This window comes from Musa acuminata, chromosome BXJ3-1, assembly GCF_036884655.1.
Source record: "Musa acuminata AAA Group cultivar baxijiao chromosome BXJ3-1, Cavendish_Baxijiao_AAA, whole genome shotgun sequence".
Classification (NCBI taxonomy): Eukaryota; Viridiplantae; Streptophyta; class Magnoliopsida; order Zingiberales; family Musaceae; genus Musa; species Musa acuminata.
Genome location: NC_088349.1, coordinates 10,434,289 through 10,447,161, shown reverse-complemented (window position 1 = coordinate 10,447,161; position 12,873 = coordinate 10,434,289). Strand labels below are relative to the sequence as shown.

General features: G+C 39.8%; 1 long non-coding RNA gene and 1 pseudogene across 2 annotated transcripts in view; both read right to left on the bottom strand.

Moving 5' to 3' along the window:
• LOC135629059 (uncharacterized) overlaps positions 1 to 12,873 on the bottom strand; it is a 33,101-nt gene that overhangs the window by 8,788 nt on the left and 11,440 nt on the right. Inside the window, exons 2-4 of one of the 2 annotated variants that reach the window (XR_010493141.1) lie at positions 10,211 to 10,267; positions 9,905 to 10,125; positions 8,503 to 8,574 (exon numbers count right to left, since the gene is read on the bottom strand). The exons of the other annotated variant lie outside the window; for it this stretch is intronic. This is a non-coding gene — a long non-coding RNA (uncharacterized LOC135629059). The remainder of the gene's footprint in view (positions 1 to 8,502; positions 8,575 to 9,904; positions 10,126 to 10,210; positions 10,268 to 12,873) is intronic. 2 annotated transcript variants of the gene reach the window in all.
• Positions 10,338 to 12,717, bottom strand: LOC135628278 (protein BOBBER 1-like; annotated as a pseudogene).

Genomic DNA, 12,873 nt, shown 5'->3' with positions numbered 1-12,873 from the left:
TCCTTTGTTTCTGATATGCTCCAATTACTCTATGCCCCATCTGTCAGGAACCAAATATGTATGATTAAAAAGGACAATTATGATTCTGCTCCTAATGATATTATGTATACGAAATCGTATATTCTGCTTTGTGTTTGAAACTGCATCTCTTTGGAAATTGTACTATTTTGATATGGATATGTTAGTCACTTGCTGAGCTCTTTATGCTCACCCCATTTGTTGATAAATTTTTCAGGATAGCGTATCGCTTGCTTAAATGTTAAGAATGGGCTGAGGCAGTGGAAAGTTTAGAAGACGTTGGGCAGAACTTTTGTTAGCATATATGTAGTTGTGTATAAGCTACATTGCATCTAATGAAATGTGACTATGAATCTAAACCTGTGGATTTTGTGTAAGTTAAAGGATCCCTCATGTATAGGGTTTTGGAATGTTAAATTAAATTCGTGTAATGATATGAACTTATGGTAAATCGATGATTGTGGTGACTGCATAGATTTCCCCACTTGTGGATTTACATTGTGGTTTTTATTTTGATGAGTTGAGTTCAGATTGTATAAATTATCGAGTGATGTGTGTTATGTTTATGAATTGCACAGGGTTATGAATTGATAGATTATAGAAGTGAAATTTTTGATCTGAATGTTTTCTTAGTGACCTCAAATGTGTGTTTGGATCCTGGGTTAGTTGTGGCGAAAAAATTTAAAATATCATGGATATTTTTAGGGGCGTGACAGCAGCAGTAGTAAGAGGGAATTAGGTTTTTGGGCAAAAAGATAGTTTTGCCCCTGTGAATTTGAGAAATTCCAGTTTCTGTCTTTTGTCAAAATTACGAAAATACCCTTAAGAATTGAGAAATTCCCTATATATCCCTGATTTCAAAAATATTAATTAATTAAAAGGTTTAGTTGATTATTATTTTTATTATTATCTAGTAGTCCTACATGATAATGATTATTTATACATGTGATGTATGATGTGTGGACGGATGATCATGGACCGTGTGATGTGTGTACTTGTGATTATTATTATTGAGGTCTGCGAACCTCCATTATATTTCTCGTTTATTGTCGGGCCTGCGTGCCTATGATTAAGTTGTAATCACATGAGGAGGCGCAGCGGGAGCGTGGATGCGTTAGCGGGACCCACGAGACGGACGATCGTGATGCATGGAGATGCATCAAGATGTCGACGGAACCGACGAGGACGAGATGGACGATCACAGGGCATGGAGATGCACCGTCGCACACATAGATCTTGATGTGAGTGATTAGGCCTACTGGCTCGGGCCTAATCATATTAGGTTGTGGTCCATGATCATCTGGTGTGATTACTTATACACATACTAGATATGTATATATATTTGCATGCGATGTAGATATATATTAAATATGTATATGTGTGACATGTCATATTAGGAGACCAAATTATAGAAACATCTCTCGATAATATTAAGTCGGTAAACATGAGGCAATTAGATTGACCCACGTGGCCTTCCATCGTTATGAGTAGGAACCGATTCCCGGTGTAGGTTGAGTTGGTCGAGTCCCTCGAGGGTATATCATCAAATCAGACTCATCTTGTAACGAAGGTGTTGACTTAACCGAGCATCATGGTTGGTCGAGTCCCTCGAGGCCATGGTGATTCGGAGGCCGAACAGGACGGGAATCACAAGGAGTTGTGATCGGCAAGAGTTGCCTACCTTTTAGGCTTAGTGTGATTGGTCGAGTCCCTCGAGGTTACACTAAGACGCTGATTGGATCCTGATCCCCACTAGAAGTCTGCCGGAGACTTCCGTTTCACGTGCTGAGGGTGTCGCGTGACTCGTTAGTAAAATAGTGGGAGCATATTAAGATAGAAGTTCATATCTTGATAGTTTATTTCTTGCAAAATCTGCATGTTATTCATTTCTGCTACATCTTTATTTTCAGAAAATGTCGCTTTCAAATCCCTTACGTGACATACTTGATGTCAACCGCCTCACTGGTCCAAATTATACGGATTGGCTCCGTAACTTGAGAATTGTTCTCACAACGGAGAAAATCGTGTACGTCCTTGATACAGTGATGCCTACGCCCGAAGAAGGGGCAAGCGAGGATGAGATCGCTCGCTACGTGAAGTACATTGATGACTCCACTCTTGCTCAGTGCTATATGTTGGGCTCTATGACTCCAGAGTTACAGAGACAACATGAAAAGATGGATGCCAGATCCATTCTCCTACATGTCCGCAAATTGTTTGAGGAACAGGGAAGGACTCAACGATATGAGATATCCAAGAGCCTTTTCCGCGCTAGGATGACTGAGGGGATACCGGTTCAGAACCATGTCCTAAAAATGATTGAGTGGATAGAGAAACTCACAGGTCTAGGAATGGTCCTAGAGGATAACTTGTGTGTGGACGTTGTGCTTCAGTCCCTACCAGATTCCTTTTCACAGTTCATAATGAATTTTAATATGAACAAGCTTGAGGTGACTCTCCCAGAGCTCCTCAATATGTTGAGGGAGGCAGAGAGTACTATTAAGAAAGAGAAGCCAGTTCTCTACACTGGTGAGACCAGAAAGAAAAGGAAAGCAGAAAGGTCCCTTAAGAAGGGAAAGGGCAAGGGCAAGACCCAACAAAGGACAAAGGCCAGCGCTTCGACTGTGGTAAAGATGGGCACTGGAAGAGAAATTGCAAAGAGTACCTTGCAGAAAGGGCGAAACAAAAGCTTGATGAAGCTTCAGGTACATTCATGATCAGTCTCCATTTGTCAGACTCTTATGATAACACATGGGTATTGGATACCGGTAGTGCTTATCATATATGCAATTCGTTGCAGGTTCTGGCAAGACCTAGGAGACTAGAGAGAGGCGAGATGGACCTCAAGATGGGTAATGGAGCAAAAGTTGTTGTATTAGCTGTTGGCGAGGTCGCCCTACATCTGCCTAGTGGAGCTTTTATTGCATTAGATGCATGTTATTTTGTTCCTTCTATTATCAAAAACATTATCTTCATTTCATGTTTAACAGTTAGTGGATATAAATTTGTTTTTGAGAACAATGGTTGTTCGATATTATTAGATGATAAGATCATCACGAAAGGAACATTGCATAATGGTTTATTTATGTTAGACACCACTCCACATATCATGAATGTAAATGTGTCCAAAAGGAAACGAGATGAGTTGAACAGTGCATACCTGTGGCATTGTAGGCTAGGTCACATCCATGAAAGAAGGATTCAAAAGTTGCTAAATGATGGATATCTAGATCCATTCGACTATGTGTCATATGCAACTTGTTAGCCTTGCATTCGTGGAAAACTGACCAAATCTTCATTTAGTAGAACTGGAGAGAGAGCCAATGAGTTGTTGGAGCTCATACATAGTGATGTATGTGGACCCATGTCATCAACTCATGCCATTGGAGGTTACTCCTACTTCATTACATTTACTGATGATTTCTCAAGGTATGGATATGTGTACTTAATGAAGTACAAGTCCGAGGCCTTTGAGAAATTCAGAGAGTATAAGACTGAGGTGGAGAACCAGACTGGAAAGAGTATCAAAACTCTTCGATCAGATCGAGGAGGTGAGTACTTAAGTACAGAGTTTACTCAGTTCCTCAAGGACCATGGGATATTATCCCAATGGACACCTCTTTATACACCTCAGCTCAATGGTGTCTCTGAAAGGAGAAATCGTACATTATTAGATATGGTACGGTCCATGATGAGTTTTGCTGACCTACCCATCTCATTCTGGGGATATGCCCTAGAAACCGCAGCTTACATTCTGAACAGAGTTCCAACTAAGTCGGTAGTGTCTACACCATATGAGATATGGAAAGGGAAGAAGCCTGATCTTAAGGTTGTTAAGATTTGGGGCTGCCCTGCCCATGTTAGAAGACACAACCCCGATAAGTTAGAATCAAGGACAGAGCGATGCAAATTTGTGGGATACCCCAAGGAAACTTGTGGGTATTATTTCTATCATCTCGAGGACAAAAAGGTCTTTGTAGCTAAGAGAGCAGTGTTCCTTGAGAAGGAACACATTCTTGGCGGAGACAATGGGAGAATGATAGAGTTGAGCGAAGTTAGAGAACCAAGCTCAAGCACCACTCTACAGCCCGAGTCTGTTCAGGTACCTAATACACAAGTATCAACTTTACGCAGGTCTGATAGAGTATCCCATCCTCCTGAGAGATATGTGGGACATATTAGAGCAGAGGATGTAGAGGATATTGATCCTCAGACCTACGAGGAGGCTATTATGAGTATAGACTCCGAGAAGTGGCAAGAAGCCATGAATTCTGAGATGGATTCTATGTACTCCAATAAGGTTTGGAACCTAGTTGATGCACCCGAAGGTATTGTACCCATCGGTTGCAAATGGATCTTTAAGAAAAAGATCGGAGTAGATGGAAAGGTAAAGACCTATAAAACAAGGCTAGTGGCTAAAGGGTATCGTCAAAGGCAAGGTGTTGACTACGACGAAACCTTCTCACCCGTAGCAATGCTAAAATCCATCAGAATTCTATTGGCTATTGCAGCACACTATGATTATGAGATCTGGCAGATGGATGTGAAAACCGCATTCCTCAATGGGAACCTCGAGGAGGAGGTGTATATGATGCAACCTGAGGGATTCGTGTCCAAGAACTGCCCAGATAAGGTGTGTAGGTTGCTTAAATCCATTTATGGACTAAAGCAAGCTTCCCAAAGTTGGAACATAAGATTTGATGAGTCAATCAGATCTTATGACTTCGTTAAGAACGAAGATGAGCCTTGTGTGTACAGGAAGGTAAGTGGGAGCGCTATCACCTTTTTGGTGTTATATGTGGATGACATCCTCATCATTGGGAATGACGTAGGAATGCTATCCACAGTAAAGACTTGGTTATCTAGACACTTCTCCATAAAGGACTTAGGGGAAGCATCCTATATATTGGGGATTAGAATATATAGAGATAGATCCAAGAGGATGCTTGGCTTGTCCCAGTCCAGGTACATAGAAACCATTGTCAAAAGGTTTGGCATGGAAAATTCCAAAGGGCAAACATGAATATGATACCTTATGCCTCAGCAATAGGGTCTATCATGTATGCCATGCTATGTACTAGGCCTGATATAGCGCATGCTCTGAGTGTCACGAGCAGGTATCAGGCGGATCCAGGCTTGGAGCACTGGAAAGCAGTAAAGTGTATCCTTAAGTACTTGAGAAGGACTAAGGATCTTTTACTAGTATATGGAGGTAATAGTCTTAAGGTTGAAGGCTTCACTAACTCAAGTTTTCAGTCTGATGTCGATGATAGCAAGTCGAATTCAGGGTATGTGTACACCTTGAATGGAGGAGCAGTGTGCTGGAAGAGTTCCAAGCAAGATACCACTGCTGACTCGACCACAGAGGCGGAGTACATTGCTGCATCAGATGCAGCAAAGGAGGGAGTCTGGGTGAAGAAGTTCATCACAGATTTGGGAGTCGATACAGATAGCGACAAGTCGACTTCCTTATATTGCGACAACTATGGGGTGATTACTCAAATAAGGGAACCCGGGTCTTATCAGAAGTGTTCTGAGGAGGTTCCAGCTTATAAGAGAGATCGTAACCCGAGGATATGTAGTAGTGGAAAGAGTTCCATCCGAAGATAACATTGCAGATCCACTGACAAAGCCGTTGTCTCAGATTGTCTTTGAGCGTCACAGGGGTCTGATGGGGATCAGACACATAGGTGATTGGCTTTAGGTCAAGTGGGAGATTGCTAGTCATAGGTGCCCATCAAGCCAATCACGTGAGTGATGGCACGTGTGACTTGATACAGAATCTTTTTGCTTATTATATTTTGGCGTATATCACTTTATAACTATTTCATAAATGCATATATATATATATTGTGATGTCCTTGGATTTATGCAATGGGAATCGGATCGTGATGAGATCACGATAATGAGATCGATTCACCTTCAAACACATATCCTAAATAATCCCGATCATAAGTTACTCGAGAGGGACATCGTGATAACCGGATAGACTGGTGTGCTGTATACCCGTCCATATGATGGATGCAGCTGGTCTCATAGCTGCTCGTATAGGGACATTAGGGATACAGTACAGGTGCTCATTGGAGAATGAGTTCACTGATTGATCCGCTTACGGAATGCTGGATGGTTGATGATGCCTTATTGTCAGACAGCAATTCCGTAGTCCTAGTGGTGTATCTGGTCCTTAGACTTGAGACACCAAGGATGTCCTGTATGAGTGCTCCACTCTTTGATACCAGACTTATAGGTTTGGCTGTCCCAGATCTAGTACAGCTGGTCATTGGGAGTGGTAGTCGACCTTACGAGGGCTATTGAGTGTCGATAGAGGATCATCCACTCTCGGCGTCATGAGAGGAATATCCCATGTGTCCTTGCTCAGACAAATCCCTGGCCAGGGTCATTCGGGTTGAGAGAGAAAGAGTTCTTCGGGAGAATCCGATTAGAGCGAGACTCGAGTAGAAACCGTATGGGTCTGACAGCACCATGCTCGATATACGGTCTCTGGGATATTAGATGGATGAGGGACTAAAAGTACATGGTAACTGAGGACAGACAGGTCCAATGGATTGGATTCCCCTGTATCGTCTGGGGACTACGGCGTAGTGGCCTAGTACGTCCGTAGTCGATGAGTCGAGTGAATTATTACAGAGATAATAATTCACTGAGTTAGAAGGAGTTCTGACAGGTATGACTCACGACCAGCTCGATATTGGGCCTAGAGGGTCACACATATGGTAGGCATTGCGATGAGTAGAGGTTCGGATATGAGATATCCGACGAAGCCCTTGTCTTATTGGATGCAGATCCAATACCCACTAGGGAAGGACCCATTAGGGTTTGACACGGGATCTCTATAAATAGGAGGGATTCACAGCCTCATAGGCTAGAGTCTTTGCTTGCCTTTCCTATTCTCCTCTTCCTCTCCACCTCAGAGCAGGCCTGGAGTCTTGAGGAGCATCGTCGCAACCCTGCTGTGTGGATCACCGCTAGAGAGGAGGACGCTTGACCTCCTTCACCCTCTCCTAAGGATCTGCAAGGAAACAGGGATATACGATCTCCCTAGGTAACACAATCTATACGCAGTTTCATGTTTCGCGAATTTTTGCGTACCAATCTTTGCACGACGACGAACATCTCTTTGGAAATCGGGGATTTTGTTTTCTTGTTCTTCCGCTGCGCATGTGATGTCGCCCCCATGATTTCCCAACATTTCTAACTTTTGAAAGTCAGTTCCTCCTTTTAATAACTAAAACAGTGTTAAAGAGCAAATTGTGAAATCCCGGGGGGTGGGGATTTATAAATGGAACTCTTTCCAAGGGCTCGGTGTATATCTCCTGTAACAATTTCTTGATGATATACCTTTTCTTTTCACTTTGGAAAGTTGAGTTCGAAAGTATCATGGACCACCAAATGTATCCAGATCCCGAGCATACACTACACAGGCAATCGGCATGCATCATATCTTACAGGCTTGGCAGTAATCATGTACATATATGGATTCATATTTCATCATATCTATCTATATAATCATGTCCAAAACAAGTCAAAACTCCCAACAATCACTGTTTTTGCAGAACAAGCATCAACTTGTCACATACAACGGCTTCTGTTTGAAGCACAATCATAAGTTTTAATCTCAAGAAAAAAGAATATACTGTTCTGGGGTTTAGTGCTTGGTCGTTGTAGAATAAAAAAGATATTTTAGATCCAATCTGTTAACAATGTTGTCATCCTTCAGCTACTAACTTTGTGATACTTAGCATTCAGCAGAATTGGAAAAACTCTATTCGTCCTGCATTTTAGTAAACATTCTAAATCTAAGTGAAGAGGTGATACAGTGTACAGCAGTAGCACATACTATCTTACTGGCTTGTTGTTGCTAGATAACCCATGCAATCAAACAGTCTTCCCACTCATTTCTCACAATGATAACTGACTCCAATTGTGACCAGTTATTCTAGTTGTTTTGTACATCTTTTTTTTTTTCTGGAAGAGGAAACTGGTCACCAAACTATTTGCCATGATTATGTAGCTCATTTTACAATCCATTGAAAAGACATTCATTTAAAATAGACTCTTTGTGAATAATAGGATGAAAGATTTTATACAGTTGAACTTTTAACGTGGAATTGAAATTTATCTTAGCCATTGCATGCTTTCACTTCTTTAACTACAGGCCTGACATATTGCAACAATATTGATAATTTGGTCAATTTTAAACCGCTTCATGATGGACTACTATCTTTTAATTCTAACATCAAACAGAATAAATAGAGGAGTTATAAGTTGGAATGCTGGTGAAAATTAGCTAGAATAATCCAAAATTGTAAACATGAATGTCCTCCACACATAAAAAAGGTGCATAATTTATGGGTAAATGTTATTCCAGTAAATTCTATCCATCACAAAGTTGCAAGTTGCAACAAAAATTTAATGGCGAGATTTGCCAAAAACAGACCTACAACATAGAGAAAGAAATCTTACTTGCAACGGACAATCGCTGGAACAGGTTTTCGAGCCTTGGGTCCATTCCGCAGACCTTTCTTATGCCAACACCTATATTGCAAACATCATCGTAAATATTACTGGGCGACCTCATAGAAAAATACTGGTACATGCTGATGCATAAAACAGTAAGTTGGAGCACATGTGCACAGAGGAAACTGTCAAGAATATGACACAGATAAAGACCAAGAGCATGAATCAGAAAAGAAAAATACAACAAACTCCAGTAAAGTGGCAGCAGTTATCAGGAAGTATTAAGTTTGCAAAGTAGATGCTGATGGTAAGCAAACCGAAAAACCAAACTTTAAAAAGCAGTACAACAAAGACATGGCAAATCTTTTGAGAAACCAATAGTCCACAGAAAAGTAAAAGAGAATGTACTGAGTTTAGGATGATTCTTAAAGACATAAAACTTTCCATAACTCATAGTAACTATTAAGTTCAATTATTCTGAACAGGGAAGATATGCCAGCACTAAACACAGATTGATGGAAGTCAAAGCATAATAAAATGTGAGGCACAATTGTATCTCAAGCTATATAAAGCAAACCATCAAACAGCTTCTGGGCATGTACTGAAGGGGTCCAATTGGAGTCATTCCAGTCTCTACGTCAAACCACAAAGACATGCAAAAAAAGAACCGACGGAAACTGAAAGAGAACACAGAGACTTCTTCCAACGATACAAGATCCAGAACCCAAAATTTCGAAGGAAAGAAACTAACTTTACAGCATTCAACCACATTAGTCGACTTCAAGGATCATATAAGATCAAGAAAGAGACGGGGTAAGGGTGTGGTGCACCTTTTTCTTGAGAACGGCCATGAGCTCCATGTAGGCACCGAAGGAGAGGCTAGGGATGGAGGAGGGCACAGCGGAGGAGCAGCGAACGAAGGGATTCTCTAGGGAGATGGAAGGAAGGTGAGGGATGGGGAAACGAGAGAGATGCGAGGAAGCCTGACAAAACAAGGGCGCCCCAGTTCGAAGAACAAATATATATAACGATAGCAGCTAGCAATTCGAAGAACTAACCATCACTTAATTGTCAGCTAGCACATCCACCATCCGACAACGACGGCTGATATGTAATGATGTAGAATATATATAATCATTGTAATGAAACATTCTAATTTACTGTTAATCAAAAACATAGTAGTGCTAAGTGCAAAGATGAACAAATAAGAAACCCTTTCTCTAAAATTTGGATGTTTCTTGGAAAATAACCAAAAATTGGGATTGAGATGTGGGAATTTCTATAATGATCTGTAGCAATTCACCTTTCAAGGCACCCATTCATGGAGTATAAGCCACTTATACGAAAACCGCAAAGAAAATAAATGGAAATATCAATTTCCATTAGTAAGAAGATAAACGAATCCCACCTGCAATTGGTTATCGGCTAAACACTTGTAATAAGGCAGAAAGACTCCAACCACGGAGCCTTCACATGTTTAAGCTGCTAGAAAAGTTCATATTCTTTAACATCTCCCCTCAGGTACAAATCAATCTAGTCTTAAGACCAGATAACACTTGCTGCGCAAAACACCTCTTCCAAATTCTCCAACAGGGCTCTTTTTGCTCTTGAAAAGTCAATTTATGGGTGCTGCACAAGTAAAAGTCAAATTTTAAATGAGATTAGCAGGTAGTCAAATGCTGATTACAACAATTGAAAAGAGGTGGTCATTCACCTATCTTTTTCAGAATTTCTTGCTTCTACATATCATCACTTTCTGCCACTGCTCAAACTGCAATGAAGAAAAAGAAAGAGTCAAACTAGCACAGGACAAAAGATAGGCGTAGCCTCTTCGAATTGTTCTAGCAAACCTAATAAGTACATTGCCGCATTACAATTTCACAGATGGATCATGGCATATAAGTTCTATTACGCCGATTTGAGATTTATGCGAAACAGATATAACTCGGTGTCCAAACACAATAACGATCCAAAAGGAGTGAACCAAGGAAAACAAATCTCCACAAAAGCATAATTACCCAGAAGTGTTCAATTTTATTGAAAGAACAAGAGTTTACCATCATTTTCTGTAAAATCTGCCAAGTTTCACGATCCAGATCAGATAAATTGCTATATTCAGGTTCTACTTTCTAGTGTATCAATTTCAGGGTCACCCTTTACCACACACTTCCACCATTCCATCTGATTTTGCTTGGTCAAAAGTATAGAAATGTATTGTCCACCCTATGACAACATCGATTACCAGTAAGTATGAAGAACAGTTGGAAGTTGTTGCATGAAATATATGTAAAGTAGCATAAAGATACCTATGCTCCAGAAGCAATCTTCTGTCTTCACTGGTCGATAAAGATCTCCCCGGAAGAATTACAGAAGAAACATGTGCAAGTATAAGAGGAAGGTGCTTTCACCTCAACAAAGGAAGTTTTTCTATGAAGTGTTGTAATATAAACTTGTGAAACACATAATCCACTATCCAGAGACTTACAGAGATAAATGAAGGTTGTCCCTTTAACCCAACTTTCAAATGGGTCTTCTTTATCTCACGAGTAACAAACCTTGATTATGTTCCCTGAGGAACAGGAATGCTGATGGTAACATCTTGAAGTGTCCAAGTCCATGAATACTTATAATAAGTCGAGACCATTTTCAGAGTTTGGCTCTGCATGACAAGGAACGATAAAGGGTAATATTTATTCCAAAATGAAAGCTTAAAAAACTCAAATTAGCACTTAATACAAAGGCATAAAAAATTCAATACTGCTACATGTAAGAAAATAACGTATTTTATAACTTATATTTTTCAGACACCATGAAAAAAGCTCTTTGACTGTTCTAACCATTATAACAGAAAACCATGCATGTGGTAGTCATGCCTTAAATGAGCAACTGGCATCAATATTTACAGCCCCTTCACTAGCAATTCCAAGAGGTCTTGCATACACATGTGATCCAAATTGAAAGAAAGAAATCAACATGAATTGAACCAATGATGTTTCATTCAAGAACCTCAATGCACAGGGTACCCTGGTAAAAAACTACCAAAGGACATGTTAGCTGGAAAAACCATGCCATTAGCTTCTGCATTATATATTTTTAAGTATATAAACTAAATCTTTTTGCCTTTAATCTAACAAATGTGACTATATTAACAATGCTCGGTTCCAATAATAGCCACCAAACTCTGTATTCATGAAAGAGAATGAAACTTTTAGAATAAGAGGTGTTATCATCAGATATGTTATTCAAATGAAAAGGGGTACAAACAAAAAACTGATGATTCTTGGAGTCATCAGCTGAGAGGAGAAACCAGGTTTGTAATTCATGATTATAATGGTGGTTGTTTTCTGGTTGCAAATTAAGATATAACTGTTCTATCTTGTTTTGTGAAGCTTCTGCAATCAATGTACAAATTACTCGAGAACAAAGGATCAAGGTGAAATTGGATGCTCTAGTCTTCAGTTGATATTCTGAACAAGAGTTATTGACCTCCATGGACATTTTGAACCTAATGAAGGATATTTTTGGCTTCTACATTTTTCTTTTAAATTCAAAATTAACCATGTATTTAGTAGGGGAATTGGATTGTCAATTAGACCAGATAATTCTACTAGGAATATTAGATTAAATCATACAGAAAGGAAACTGACCACGTGAGCTACAATCTTTTGCACCTCGATACACAATGTGTTTTTTGGAAGTGTTATAAACAAGGTATGAAGATGCGAACAACACAATTTACTAGGTCACAAACATTTTGCACTTACCTAAATATGTGTAAAAAAAACTTGTGAAAAAAATAAAAGTTTGAAGATGCCAACTAACTTAGCCAATAAAGACTTTGATGGTTTATTGTAAGGCCCTGAGTTCGAATCCCACCTTCATCACTTACCCTTTGCAAAAAAAAATTGTAGAAGGAAATGGAGTGTATCATTTTGCTCTTACCTAATTCTATTAATAGCTCAATATTTAGAATGTATCATTTGCAATGTCACCACTGCCTTATATACCTTTTCTTGTGTTAAGAAAGTACTTGACAAGCATCTTTAGGAATTAGATTGCAATTTTTCTTTAGCACAAGTGGGTTATAGCTTTCAATTTGAAAAGGAGAAGACCAATACTAGATGACCAAACTCTGAGCCACCTCCCTATGATGTCTCGAGTCTATGTTCTGAGTGTAGTCATCTATAGAATTTCGTACTTTGCAGTTTTATTACCCGCCATCATCAAGTTAAACAAGCCAGCACAAATAATGCAGGCACCATGAAATATCATCTTTCCTCCATCCAAATTTTCAGAGTAAGCAAGAACCACTTGTTTGCCGTTCACAAAAGTCCCTAGTCCCCGTAAGCCTTTCTTTTCTCCTATTTACTAATGGTT